Source organism: Pararge aegeria, chromosome 8, assembly GCF_905163445.1.
Source record: "Pararge aegeria chromosome 8, ilParAegt1.1, whole genome shotgun sequence".
NCBI classification, from domain to species: Eukaryota; Metazoa; Arthropoda; class Insecta; order Lepidoptera; family Nymphalidae; genus Pararge; species Pararge aegeria.
In genome coordinates this window covers 13,764,914-13,778,032 of record NC_053187.1, presented here as the reverse complement: position 1 = coordinate 13,778,032, position 13,119 = coordinate 13,764,914, and positions in this window count along the sequence as shown.

The following is a 13,119-nucleotide window of genomic DNA, read 5'->3' as shown; positions in this document are numbered from 1 at the left end:
GTTCTACAAAAATGTCCGCGGTGGTATATACTTAGCACCGAAGTATAATCCACAGTAACCATTTTTGTCTTTTGCATTTTACTAAAAAAAATATAAATTTTTTACAGAACTATTTTAACAATACAGTATTATTCCTCATCCTTTTAAACAGGCTAGATACGTTGTGCATTTTGTGTGGATCAAAATTGTCCTTCACAGCATATCATTAAAATGAATATCTTAGAGGATATTCAAAATTATATTAAAAAGCAGGGAGAGAGCTGGTAGCTGGAGCGACATTCAAGCTTCCGAAAAACAAATTTAAATTGCATACACACTTACATACATAGCACCCGGTTGAAGCCGGTGCGAGTCACTAATACAATATAATCGTAGACTACAGTAATTTAGTTATTAATTATTGTTAACGTCCTAACTTAAAAAAAAATAAAGTTCATTAAAGTTAATATATGTATACAACCATTTCGATATCTAACTAATTCGGTTTTCTATTTCGACTGGGAAATCAGCAATAGGTGCATATTTTACGATCACAGTTAGCGGTTTGCAGTTTCCGATGCGTCCGCAAAGTAATTTTACTTCAAGTTTACATCTGCAATGTTACTTGGTGGTAAATGATGATGCAGGTCAGGATATAAATAAATATACTACGACAATACACACATCGCCATCTAGCCCCAAAGTAAGCGTAGCTTGTGATATGAGTAGTAAGGTAGGTGATGAATATTTTTTTATTGATATAATACAAATAAATACTGATAATAAACAGATAAACACCCAGACACTGAAAAACATTTATGTTCATCACACAAACATTTCCAGTTGTGGGAATCGAACCCACAACCTTGGACTCCGAAAGCAGGGTCGCTGTCCACTGCTTCACTCGGCCGTCAAAGAGATGATAGCAGGCTAACCTGTTTGGGTTATGCCAGTTATATTAAACCCCTAATCAACTTCTAAGCGGCATCCTATCCTCATCACCATTACATTGCAGTACTGGACTAAAGGCCTTTCTCAAATGGAAATTTGCGCATAATCGCAACGCTGGGCAGGCGGTTTGGTGATCTCAGTAGATGGTAGTAGTAGCACAGAGGACGGTGCTGCCCGCTCTCCGTTATATTCCTTTAGCCACCTCGTACGAATTTGGTTATTATTAAGATATATTAAATATACTTAGTAGTTATCATGAAGTATATTGTACCTTTATTATAATAATAATAATAAATAAATATACTACGACAATACTCACATTGCCATCTAGCCTCAAAGTAAGCGAAGCTTGTGTTATGGGTACAACGATGACTGATGTATATTTTTATGAATAATATACATAAAATACTTATAATATACAGATAAACACCCAGACACTGAAAAACATTCATGTTCATCACACAAACAATTTCCAGTCGTGGGAATCGAACCCACGGCCTTTGGCTGTGAAAGCAGGGTCGCTGCAAACTGCGCCAATGGACCGTCAAAATTTGTTATTTGACCTATACCACATTTAATTCATCTTACTCACATCCCGGGGTAGCTGGAAGAGATCTCTTATAGAGATGAGCTTTCCTTTGTACACGTCATGTATCTTATGTTCGCAATCACAATTTATGGTACATAAATAATAAATAAATAAAATAAATAAGGGTCACGCCACACTGCATCCTATGGAGACGTTAAATAGCTTGGCAGTGCGGCTTTTCCGGAAAGGAACTATTCACAGTCATAGCTGAACCAATCCGGACCAATAATAAATCCTAATCGGGACCTCCAAGTTATAAGACTCAGCCACTGCGTCACAGAGGTCGAAAAGTGATTATTGAATCAAATAACTATTTACCTAGTATTTTTACGCTTCATTTGTAAGTTTTTAAAAGGACCCAGCACTTGCCAAAAATCTGTCAAGTTTAACACAATCTTGTTTGTAGCTGTTTGTCATCATCATCATCGTCAAGCCAATACCGGCCCACTTCGGGGCACGGGTCACAATGAGAAGAGTTTAAGGCGTCGCGTCGGTCGTTGGACTTTACACGCCTTCGAAAACATTATGCAGGTTTCCCCACGATATTTTCCTTCACCGTTAAATCAAGCCATATTGAATTGCCTAAAATGCACATAACTTGGAAAAGTTAGAGGTGCGCGCCGGGGTTCGAATTCAGCTTCCACGAAAGTGAAGACCTTAACACTAGGCTATCACCGCTGCAACTTTTATAACTGTGCATATACTGATTCATTTAAATTTACAGGTAACGCAACTTTCTTACGGCACTTAAAAAAATTAATTAGTTCCCTTTTATAATAAATTCAGCTGAGAAGAATGCAATTTGCTTTAAAATTCAAAGTCCTGTGCTAACGAGTGGTAAAATACTTTACTCTGTGCGGTAAAAACTGTTACAGGATGTTTTTTGGTTTTATGACGTAACAGTAACTCCATAATCGCTTAAGGGTTATTTGAAAACTTTATGTAATAGGTTTATTGTCGTGTAAATACCGTCTCTAAGGTCTACTAAGCTTGCAATAAAAATTATCACTGAGAGGGTAATAATAATTTTATTTTAGTTCCTCTTTTAACTTACTTCTGTTTCATTTTTTTGCTATATAATCATCATCAAGAGCTAATAACAGTCCCCTACTGTACCAAGGGCCTCTCCCAAAGAAAGGCTTTTCCCATAATCATCACGTTGGGCAGTCGGCTTGGTGAACGTAGTAGATTGTATTAGTTTCGGTACATAAGACGCATTTAGGTTAATAATTACAAGTAAATGGGCCAATAAGACAGGGATGCGTACTGACGAGAAGTGTGAAATGAGGAAACCGGACCCGGAGAAGAATATGTATATATTACTGTCTGATTGTGACCTGATAACCTTAAAATCATGGAACTGATTTTCAGGTACGGAGATATGCGCTTCCGGTATTTCTTTTAATTTTAGGGCATATTAAAAATGTATCGCGAAGTCCCGAGCAACAGCTAGTTTAACATAAAACAAAGTTTTCAAAGCTCCGCATTATGCACTGCAAACAATTATTTATTTCACACGATACAAAGCTCATATTTCGATGTTATAATTTGAGTCAAGTCGGTCTTGAGCTGATAGGTTTTCGAGACCAATTGCTGGCGCTTTGTATTTGATTATCTGTTAGTAAGAAGGCCACAGTAAATTATTTTAAAAGATTTTGTTAATTTCTTTGTGTAAGAATATTTTAACGAGCTCAATTCAGCGCAACGTAATAAAATGACTTTCTTCTTAAGATAAAAGGCTCTCATTAGCGTTATTGAAGCTTTATTATATAACACTTAAAATTAAAAAAGGGAAATATTGCAGTTTATAAATGAGGTGTGTAAAAAGAACGCCTGCTTTTTACTCTACTGGGATTTGAGCGATTGCAAGCAAATGCTGTTCGAAAAGTTTAATTTTTTCTCGTATGCTCGTTGGTTACATTACACCCGCAAGTTTTTTGCAATCTTATACTAAGAAGAATGTGTACGACATCACCATCTTCATCATAATAATCACTATAACTACCCATTCAAAGCCCATAGTGCACAATACGATCGTACAAAATAGCTAAATTCATTTCTGCTATAGCTGTTCTTTTCTCTAGGTCATACCAAAGATGAGTGTCACTACTAGCTGTAAAACGTTCAACGAAGCAGGTATTCGATACAGCGCGCGGTACACTCCTATCTATTGATACCTATAATCTATACTTATAATAAAACTGTAACTGGAAGATTTCTTTACATTTAATATATTTTGAAAATTTTGACCGGAGGATGCTTTATAATCGATACTGAGTCCAAAACAGATTTTTATTGATTTTTGTCTGTCTTTCTGTATGTCTGACTATCTGTCCGGGCATCACGTGAAAACTACTGAACGGATTCAAATAAAATTTGGTATAGTGGTAGCTGATATTCCGGGTCAACATTTAGGCTACTTTTTATCCCGATAAACAATAAGCTTCTCCAGGGAAATCAGATGAAAATTTTTATCAATTTTACTTCATAGCTCCGTTAAATTTGAACCGATTTTAATAATTATTTTTTTAAGTGTAGGTATACTATCAAGCATGTATTGTGTCATTTTAATGAAGATCTGATAACTTTTGTCGGAAATAAAGGACATACCTCTTCACAGATAACAAGACAGAGCAAGTCGCAAGGCATGTGGGACAGCGATCGAATGCATGCGTATCATCCTATAATATTTTAGATGCGAAAGTTTGTGAGGATAGATATATGGATGAATATAGTTTGGAAATAAAACTGGACCTGGTAGATGGCCGTGCAATTAGTATCTAGGTTTTTTAAACATATTAAAACCTGTAATAACCTATTTGGTGCAGACGAAGTTGCGCGGGTCAGCTAGTACTACTTATGATAGGCTTATCCACTAATGATTACGGCTTGGGGATCAAGCAGGCGTTATTCTGCATCCTAAATGCGTTGTAATTCAAATTTAAAAATCTTATGCGTTTCGTTTATTTTAAAATTTTGGATTTATGAATTCAGTGAACATAAAACGTTGAGATTCTAGACAGTTAACTTGGCTAAACCTTCTTATCTTCGTCTACATTTATCATGGCTTCATATTTCTGCGATTTAATTTATTTAATTTATTTAATTTAGTGCTCTTTCGTGCTAAGAACGTCCCAGAGATATTCGTCTAAAGAAGCATAAACTATGAAAGGGAAAAAAAGCATAGTTAAATTACGTTGCTAAAGAATTTGTTTGGATTTTTACACTATTGTCTTTTATAACTACAAGCGGCACAAAGAAGTGGCTCCCAAGACGTACATTGTAGACATTATTTACTTAATTAAATTCGCTTGTATTCTATTTTATTAACAGAACTTAATATTCTTCTGTTTATTTATTAATAGTTACTCTTACAATTTTCATCAGCTGTCTGAATGTTTTATACTCATCATCATCATCATCCCATTCCCAAATTCCACTACAAGGCCCACTACTAACTAATCTGATATATGTGTGTTTTATGCAAATACAATATCACTTGCTTCAACCGTGAAAGGAAACGTCGTAAGAAAACCTGGATGCCTAAGAGTTCTCTATTATGTCCTCAGAGGCGTGTGGAGCCCACCAAACCACACTGGGCCAGCTCGGTGGAGTACGCCCTAAGCCCTTTGCATGTGTAGAAGACTCGTGCCCTGCAGTGGGCCATAAATAGGATGATGATGGTGCTACCTTACATCCTGGAAAAGGAAAGGATACGTTTTATCCTAGAAAAACTGCCGATTCCCATTAGATTTAACAAAAAAAAATATTTAACTAAGCTATGTTTCATATAGCTACGTAGCCCACGTTATGTAGCTATATAAAACAGGTAGTAACAGGAAGTTAGCTAGCGTGCAATGAACAATTTATATAAAGCAAATGCAAGGCGCGGTGTCGTGTCGCTCGGGGCAAATTGTCTAGGAACTGCACGTTTGGTCGAACTTTACGCTTATTGAAGCCAATAAACGTCTAGAAAAACTTTAATCCTTTATCTATGTGTAGATATATTCTTACCTGTAGGGCAAAGATTACATTAATTGGTTTGTTTAAATATCTTCTTCTTGCCCTCATACCTAATAACAATGAAAACACACCTTATTAAACGGTTTTATTTAGCTCACCCCGTTTGTTTTATTTATTATTCTTGGGTCAAATTTAGTAATTCAATTTTCACCCCCTACCTGTCAACCGATTAATCTGAAATTTTGTATACACTTTGGATTTTGGTGACAATACAATTATGTTTATTCATCTATCATTATAAATTCAAGATGGCGGCCGCTACAAAATGGCGGATAACGTAGGTTTTATCAATCCCATCAATATGGGTATCAAATGAAAGGGCTCAACAAGCAGAATACAATATACTATAAAAAATTTAAATACAAGATGGCGGCCGCTACAAAATGGCGGATAACGTAGGTTTTATCGATCCCATCTATATGGGTATCAAATGAAAGTGCTCAACCAGTATAATACAATGTACTATATAAAATTAAAATCCAAGATGGCGGCGTCTACAAAATGGCTGATAACTTAGGTTTTATCAATCCCATCAACATGGGTATCAAATGAAAAGTCTCAACAAGTAGAATACAATTTACAATGCAAAATTGAAATCTAAGATGGCCGCCGCTACCAAATGGCACTGGCTACAATACATAAAATGCAGGGCAGCACTGTGGATCACGCAGTCGTATACTTAGGTGTGTAACTGTTTGAAGAAGGTCAAGCCTACGTGGCTCTTAGTAGAGTAAGATCTTTGCAGGGACTACGTATAGAGGAGTTGGACTACCATAAACTAACGGGCAAGAAACCTTGCAATAATGAAGCACTAAATGAATTAAACAGAATGCGAAATAAAAACTAAAAACTAGAAAATAAAAATAGGTAAAAAAACTTTTTAAGTTAAACGGTTTTATGTTAAACATACATTGCAATGTTTAAGATAAATGTACTAAAAACCAAAAAATAATAAAATAGATACAGTCGTGGGAATTATAAACATATGCATAGACTAGACTAAAATAAAACCGTGGGGCACGTCAATTGTCTACAATCGTTGATTAAAATGTTTGTTTCGTAATGTTACATAATAATTAGGCAGTTGTTCAACCTGACAACGATGGACGTGTGATAAGTAGGGCTAGAATGTGGAAACAAGCTAGCAAGCTCGATTATAAGCGAGTTTTAGGGTTTCATAGTGGTGAGCTAGTAGTACTTCTTTATCATATATTTTGCCGATTAAAGACAAACTACGAGCAGTGAAACGATTCCTCGCCAGCCAGCAGTGTGAATGTCCAACGATAAACTAGTTGAAACATCTCTTTTATTTACATGGACTGTATAACTATTGGAATTTCCATGAGCAAGAAAATAGTAAGTAATTTCCTCACCGTCTGCGGGCCAACTGCCTATTTTAACGACGAATTAAACGATTCTTCTAACGCACATCAAGTCGATAATTTGTAGACAATTGACGTGCCCCACGGTTTTATTTTAGTCTAGTCTATGCATATGTTTATAATTCCCACGACTGTATCTATTTTATTATTTTTCGGTTTTTAGTACATTTATCTTAAACATTGCAATGTATGTTTAACATAAAACCGTTTAACTTAAAAAGTTTTTTTACCTATTTTTATTTCATCCATCCATTTGCATTATATCCCTGATATGTTTGAATATCCTAAATTTTAGTCTACATTTTGCAATTATGTAGTACTTAAAGACTGTTTTGCAGCTACTAACTACATACGAAACGTACGTAAACGTACGAGTCCTAATCACACAATAACGCTCTGAACATTGACGTCTTTGCTCAGGGTCACGAAGCAAGCAATAAATGGCATTAAATATCTATGCTCGAAGTATTTCGTGATAAAATAGGATCTGTAGATAAAGCTACGTTGTCAAGCGAGTCTTGATGCTGAAATCGCAATGAGCGATGCTGAAAAGGTCGGAAAAAGTTGGAAGTCCCAAGTTGCTATAGTGGTGAAACTGTACAATTAAACGCAACAGGGTTCAACAAAAACCCTTGCTGCTTTTCCTAAGAATCGGGGATGAGCTAGCGGGTTTACGCCGCGTCTGACCGTCACTCCATACCCCACACTATCAAAGTACTGGTGTCGACGGTAAAGTTTGCTTGCCGATAATGTCATCATTGATCGTGCGCAGGCCCACCACGCTGCTCCAATGCGGTTTGGTGGGCTTTAGCGACTATTGCCACAAGTCAGTGATAATAACCGGGACCGACGTCGTAAAATTCTCTCCGAAGCTAGGACTAGTATACTGAAAATTCTTTAATTGACCTAACTATTTTTGGGATAATTTTGACTTAATCAAAATTGTTACGACAACATTCCTTAAGATTCCCCGGGGGTGGCGCGTGGAATTTAGGTGGACAAATGACATAAAGCAAGGTCACTGGAAACAAGAGCTCAGAATAGAATATCCACAAGTTCGTAGCCGCAGTCTACGAACTTGTCCTTGTAGCGAACGGCTGTGTTGAACGATGAAATGATTGAGAGAAAGTGACGTCCCTTACGCAGCGTTGAGGACAGTTGTTTTAATTGGGATGTCCTGTTGGGTTCGATTCCTGGCAGGGGGATTTGGGAATTTACAATTTCTGAATTTTCTCTACCTGCTGGGAGCCTTTAGTAGTGCCACCCTACCCACAAAAGCGTTCTACTATATCGGTGTGTTGGCTTGCCTTGGCGAGCGAAAACCCGCCTCGACATTTTCCGTAATTTAAAATTTTGTTAATGTGTTCGCTTTGTGGTTGATTATTAATAATGTGAAATGTCCAGTTAAACTTGAAAAGCAGAGCAATATTGTAAATTTCACTCCGTGATTAATAACCTGTTGCTACCAAAATCTAGAGAGCAGCTAAATAAACTTTCATAGAATAGAAAAACAGAAAAAATGGTCAGTTATTTTCCGAGACCGTATTTAAAAATTTTGCCTATTTGTTTTTTCCTCGCAAGTGTGATGAAAATCGTAGTACGAAACGCTCATGGTACGTACATTGCTTATTAGGTACACTCTCGGCTTCCTTACCTTCTCAACTGTAAAATCCAAGATACCATGCTCGATGCATAATGTACTATTATTTATATTCGCATAGTTACCTACATATATTACACGGCAAGGTGTCACGTGTAATAAACGAACTTAAGAACTCAAGTTGTATTTAATGAATAGTGAAATTAAAATAATAGTAATTTAACTCGGTTAACTAAAGTTCCTTTCATTTATTTTCTTCAGATTTATTACCCAGATTTTGTTAGAATCGTGTCGCACATATTATTGTTTATTAATATCACCATCATCTCGAGGACATCCACTTCTGGGCATATGTTTTTTGGAGGGATTTCTATATGCAATTTTGTTGATTTTGTGCCACTTTTATCAAATGGGTCTCTGTGACTCGTGTCGCCGTACACATCATTACCCTTAGTTAAATAGTTATAATAAGACAACAGCATATAAAACATAAAAATGAAATATTGTCAGTCACTACGAACAAAGAAATATATAAAGTAACGTAAGGTTAAGTAACACAACAAACCTAAACGAGTCACTGAACTCCTCAACTGTTCTTACGTATTTGAATAGTTACTAATGTCACATAATAGTTGCTTCGGCAGTTCATATGTTAGGATTTAAATTTAAATAGCATTATAATTTCCACTTCTTTGTTATTTTTTTAATTTAATCTTATTTTTGAACGAGACGATCGGTTGTCATTCTCCGATTGGTTAACGCCGGTAGACGCATAACGGCGGGAACCAATCAAATTGCTTGGATTCTACCTGGACGCTAGGAGTTTTGGCGGGAAATTGGATTTTGTCTTGGCGGGTTGGATCGTTCTTTGAGAGAGTTATGAAGTGAATTGCGAGGTTGTAAAACGATAAGTTCATATTGTCATAGTTTATAAAGTAAATTAATAAAGTGATATTTGTATGGTATGTTTATTTGCATCTTTTCGTGGCCTCATCGCTATCCTACTAAAGTTTATAATAATTCAGAAGTGACAAGACAGCGTTACCTTTTCAACGCGTAAGTACACGCCCAATTATATAATTTTATTAGCTGTTTAATTAATTTATAATAATATTTAGCTACGCGAAATGTTACTAACAATCATTATGGTTATGTCATAATAACATGTACGATTAATATTTATGTTGTTAACCTAATTGAGTGTGCACGGACTCAGTGCCTATTTTGCAATATTTTTTCAGTGAGTTTTAATTTCATTTGTAACAGTATATTTACATACTCATATTGTAGGTTATATAAAAATAAGATCCCATAAATTACCGAGCTCTGGATCTGATATTATTTTTCCGATAGACATTATTTTCAAATGTACCAAACGTAGGTTTAACTTATTATGGCATTCAGGCTATCGCAAATATGATAAAAATTTAATATTAACAGTCACTTTCTACGTAACGGTGATTTGAGAATTTGTGACATGTTTCTAAATCTTACAAAAAAAAAACAAAAACAATGGAATCGAATTCTTTATTTTTCATTTGTATTTATTTGTTACGCGCAGATGTCTACACCCCTTGTTAAGTTTATTTAAAAAAAAAAAAATTCAAACTTAAACTTTGTTTTCTTGTATCTGACCCTACCCGTGGAATATCGAAGCCGGAGCCGACTGAGGGAGCGGAGCCGTAGCTGGCTATGTGCACGCAGATCTTCTCGGGTCCTGAGTCGGGAGCTAGAGCCAAGCCGTGAGCGGGTGAAGATTTAGGAGAGGCTGTTACTGCAACTGCGAGAGCAACAATAGAAGTCGCAGCCGCTACACCGCGCCAGCTATGACTTCGCACCGGGCTACTCCGCGGCAACATTCAAGTCGCAGTCAACGCAGCGACCACGTGTCCTGAGATCAGCGGGCGGCGCGGCGGGCAGAGACGGCGCAGTGCATCCTGCTGGGCGGCGCGGCGGGCAGAGGCTGGGGCCGGCGCAGTGCATCCTGCCGGGCGGCGCGTCGTGGCGTCGCGAGATATGATAAAAGGTCACGTCGTCTTTCCGATTCTAAGAAATGTTTTGAAATGTCTTAAGGACAGTTTGACGTCTCAACCGTGTAGGTACTGAAGTTCTTTCCAAACAGTTGAACCCAAATATAGTTTCAATTTCGACTCCCTCCACCAAACCAAAGGATAGATGTTTGGCTAAAAAGAAAACAATGATTTTGCTTATGTATACGGTTGGAAAAAAATAAATAAAACTGTCACTCATTTTGCTATAAAGAAACTCCAAGGCCTTGACAAAATATGGTAGGAAGACCTAAATTCAGTTTTGTTACCGGGCCGAAATGGCAAGAGAAATTAGTAAATGTTTTTCCTTGCGAGCAAAATTAGGGCCAGGCTTTAAGGGATATACTTAAAAGGAAGAGCAGGTATAATACCTATAGAAATTTAATTTTATGAAAAGCGATATAGTTGATAGGCGTGCAGTTATTCATGATATCAGTGAAAGGAGTTTAAAATCCGGTGCTCTAGTATTTCGTTCCTGATTAGTTATTGCAATTTTTGATAAGCAGCAAGAACTCGTACCAAAACTATTTGTCTCAGGAAAAGAATTCCCTCTCTCTTTTTATTTGAAAAATTAATGAAAAATGGGCAAATAAACGGCACGTCACGTCAAACATTTGTCGTTTTCGGCAGTGAGATTAGGCTGGTGAAGGAATCCTTAGTTAAGGAGTTAGGTGTGGCTCATGACTACGAGTATATACCGTCTTTATTACGGGGATTCGGCAATGTAAAATGATTATAGAATTAGTGTTAATGGAGTATACGCTCGTGTTCTATGTAAAGTTATATTTGGCAATTTGCTAAAAGATCTATATCTATCCTCAAAGATCAGCCATACCCGAAACAGCCCCATATTATCGTTTCTAAAGTTGCAACTAAGCTCCAGTTCATGGATATCGGCAGGAAGATGTCACTTTTGATACAAGAATCTTTGATTGGAATTAGTACGGCATGAGTGGTAGAGATCCATGGCGCAGTATCGGTAAGGCAAGACTTGAACATAATTTTAAGGGAAACGGCATCGTAAGAAAAAGTCTTGAGGGTAAGCCGACCATGCAATATTTCATTTGTGGTGGTCTCTATCGCTCTGAAAGTTGACATGTCAGTATAACAGTTCCCTTGTTGCGAACCTTGCTGGATTTCAGGTAGTTAATTTTTGTGCAGGGCAAAACGAGTAGACGTTGAAGTAAAAACATCAAACCACTTATGATTATGGTTATTTAAGATAATTTTGATTTAAAATAGAAGCCTGTCAGTTATAAATACCAGAAATAGATAAGCAGAGAATGTAAGAGTTGCTCGATCGTTACAAACATTCTTTTGCGTCTTCAATTAAAGAAAGAAAGAAGAAAAATGTTACATAAATTTGTTAAAGAACAAAAAAAAAAAAAAAAGTGTGACAAAGGAGCTGGCTCAGTATAACTGCATACTAAAAAGCGCAGCACTGGTTTTCAGCCAGCCCCGTTGTCTTCGTCGTCACTGAATCCTCACGACTAAACAATAACAAAATAATCAAAAAAAAAAAGGACAATAACATAGAATATAATATATAAACAAACGAAAGATATTTTTACATTAACATAAGCTTTATTAACCCCTGAAGGACATCATGAAATACAAAATCATCTAAGAGGTAAATCATAAACAAAATCAAAAAGTATGACACTAATAAACATGAAAAACTAAAATCTATAATCAAATGTAAAGTCAAATGTAATGTGAGTGTCTTTAGTGTGCATAAAGGAAAAAATTATATAAAAGTAGGTAGGTAAAAGGCGCTTCACACCTTTTAGTAATAATTTGTTATTTATTTATTAATTTTTTTATTTACTAGTGGTCATTGAGATTTTTGTACAATAATTTGAAGTATTTTTTTTTAACTTTATTTGTAGACGTAAAGATCTAGGTTGTACTAACGCGACCACGATGGATATAGAGTTGATATTGAGTTAAACAGCCAATGTACTCTCTTCTATCGACCTTAAAGGTTTATTTATCTAGGAACAATAGAAATACAAAGACGGAAGTAGAATACAATAGTTGGAAAATCCAAAAGTCCACGCCTCATAATCTTATTCATTACAATAAAATTGAGATTATTTGAAAATAATAATTAAACTACATCTAATTATACCGTAAACAGTAATAGGCTTTTATTCCTCAAATACTAAAGCCTATGAAAAAAAAAAACCAACTCGATAAGTGAAGTATTTCGCTAGTTATCGTGACCACAAGATACGGGATCCGCACATACAGACACACGGACGTCCAAGACAGAACTTTTTTTTTTTTAATAATGTTTTAATTAGTTTAAAAAAAAAAAACAAAAAGAGATTTTAAAATATTACGAGTGTTATTTAAAAATATTAATATCTTTTCGGCTTGTATGGTAGTACCGCCACTGGTTCTGGCGGCTTCCTTTCCAAGTTTCGTAGACTTAATAGTTTCTTTGATTCCGTGATTACTTAGCCAATAGTATTTTGTTTTTTAATAAAGAGAGACTTCAACGACACTACACAAGATATAAGCTATTTTAACCAACTTTTGAAA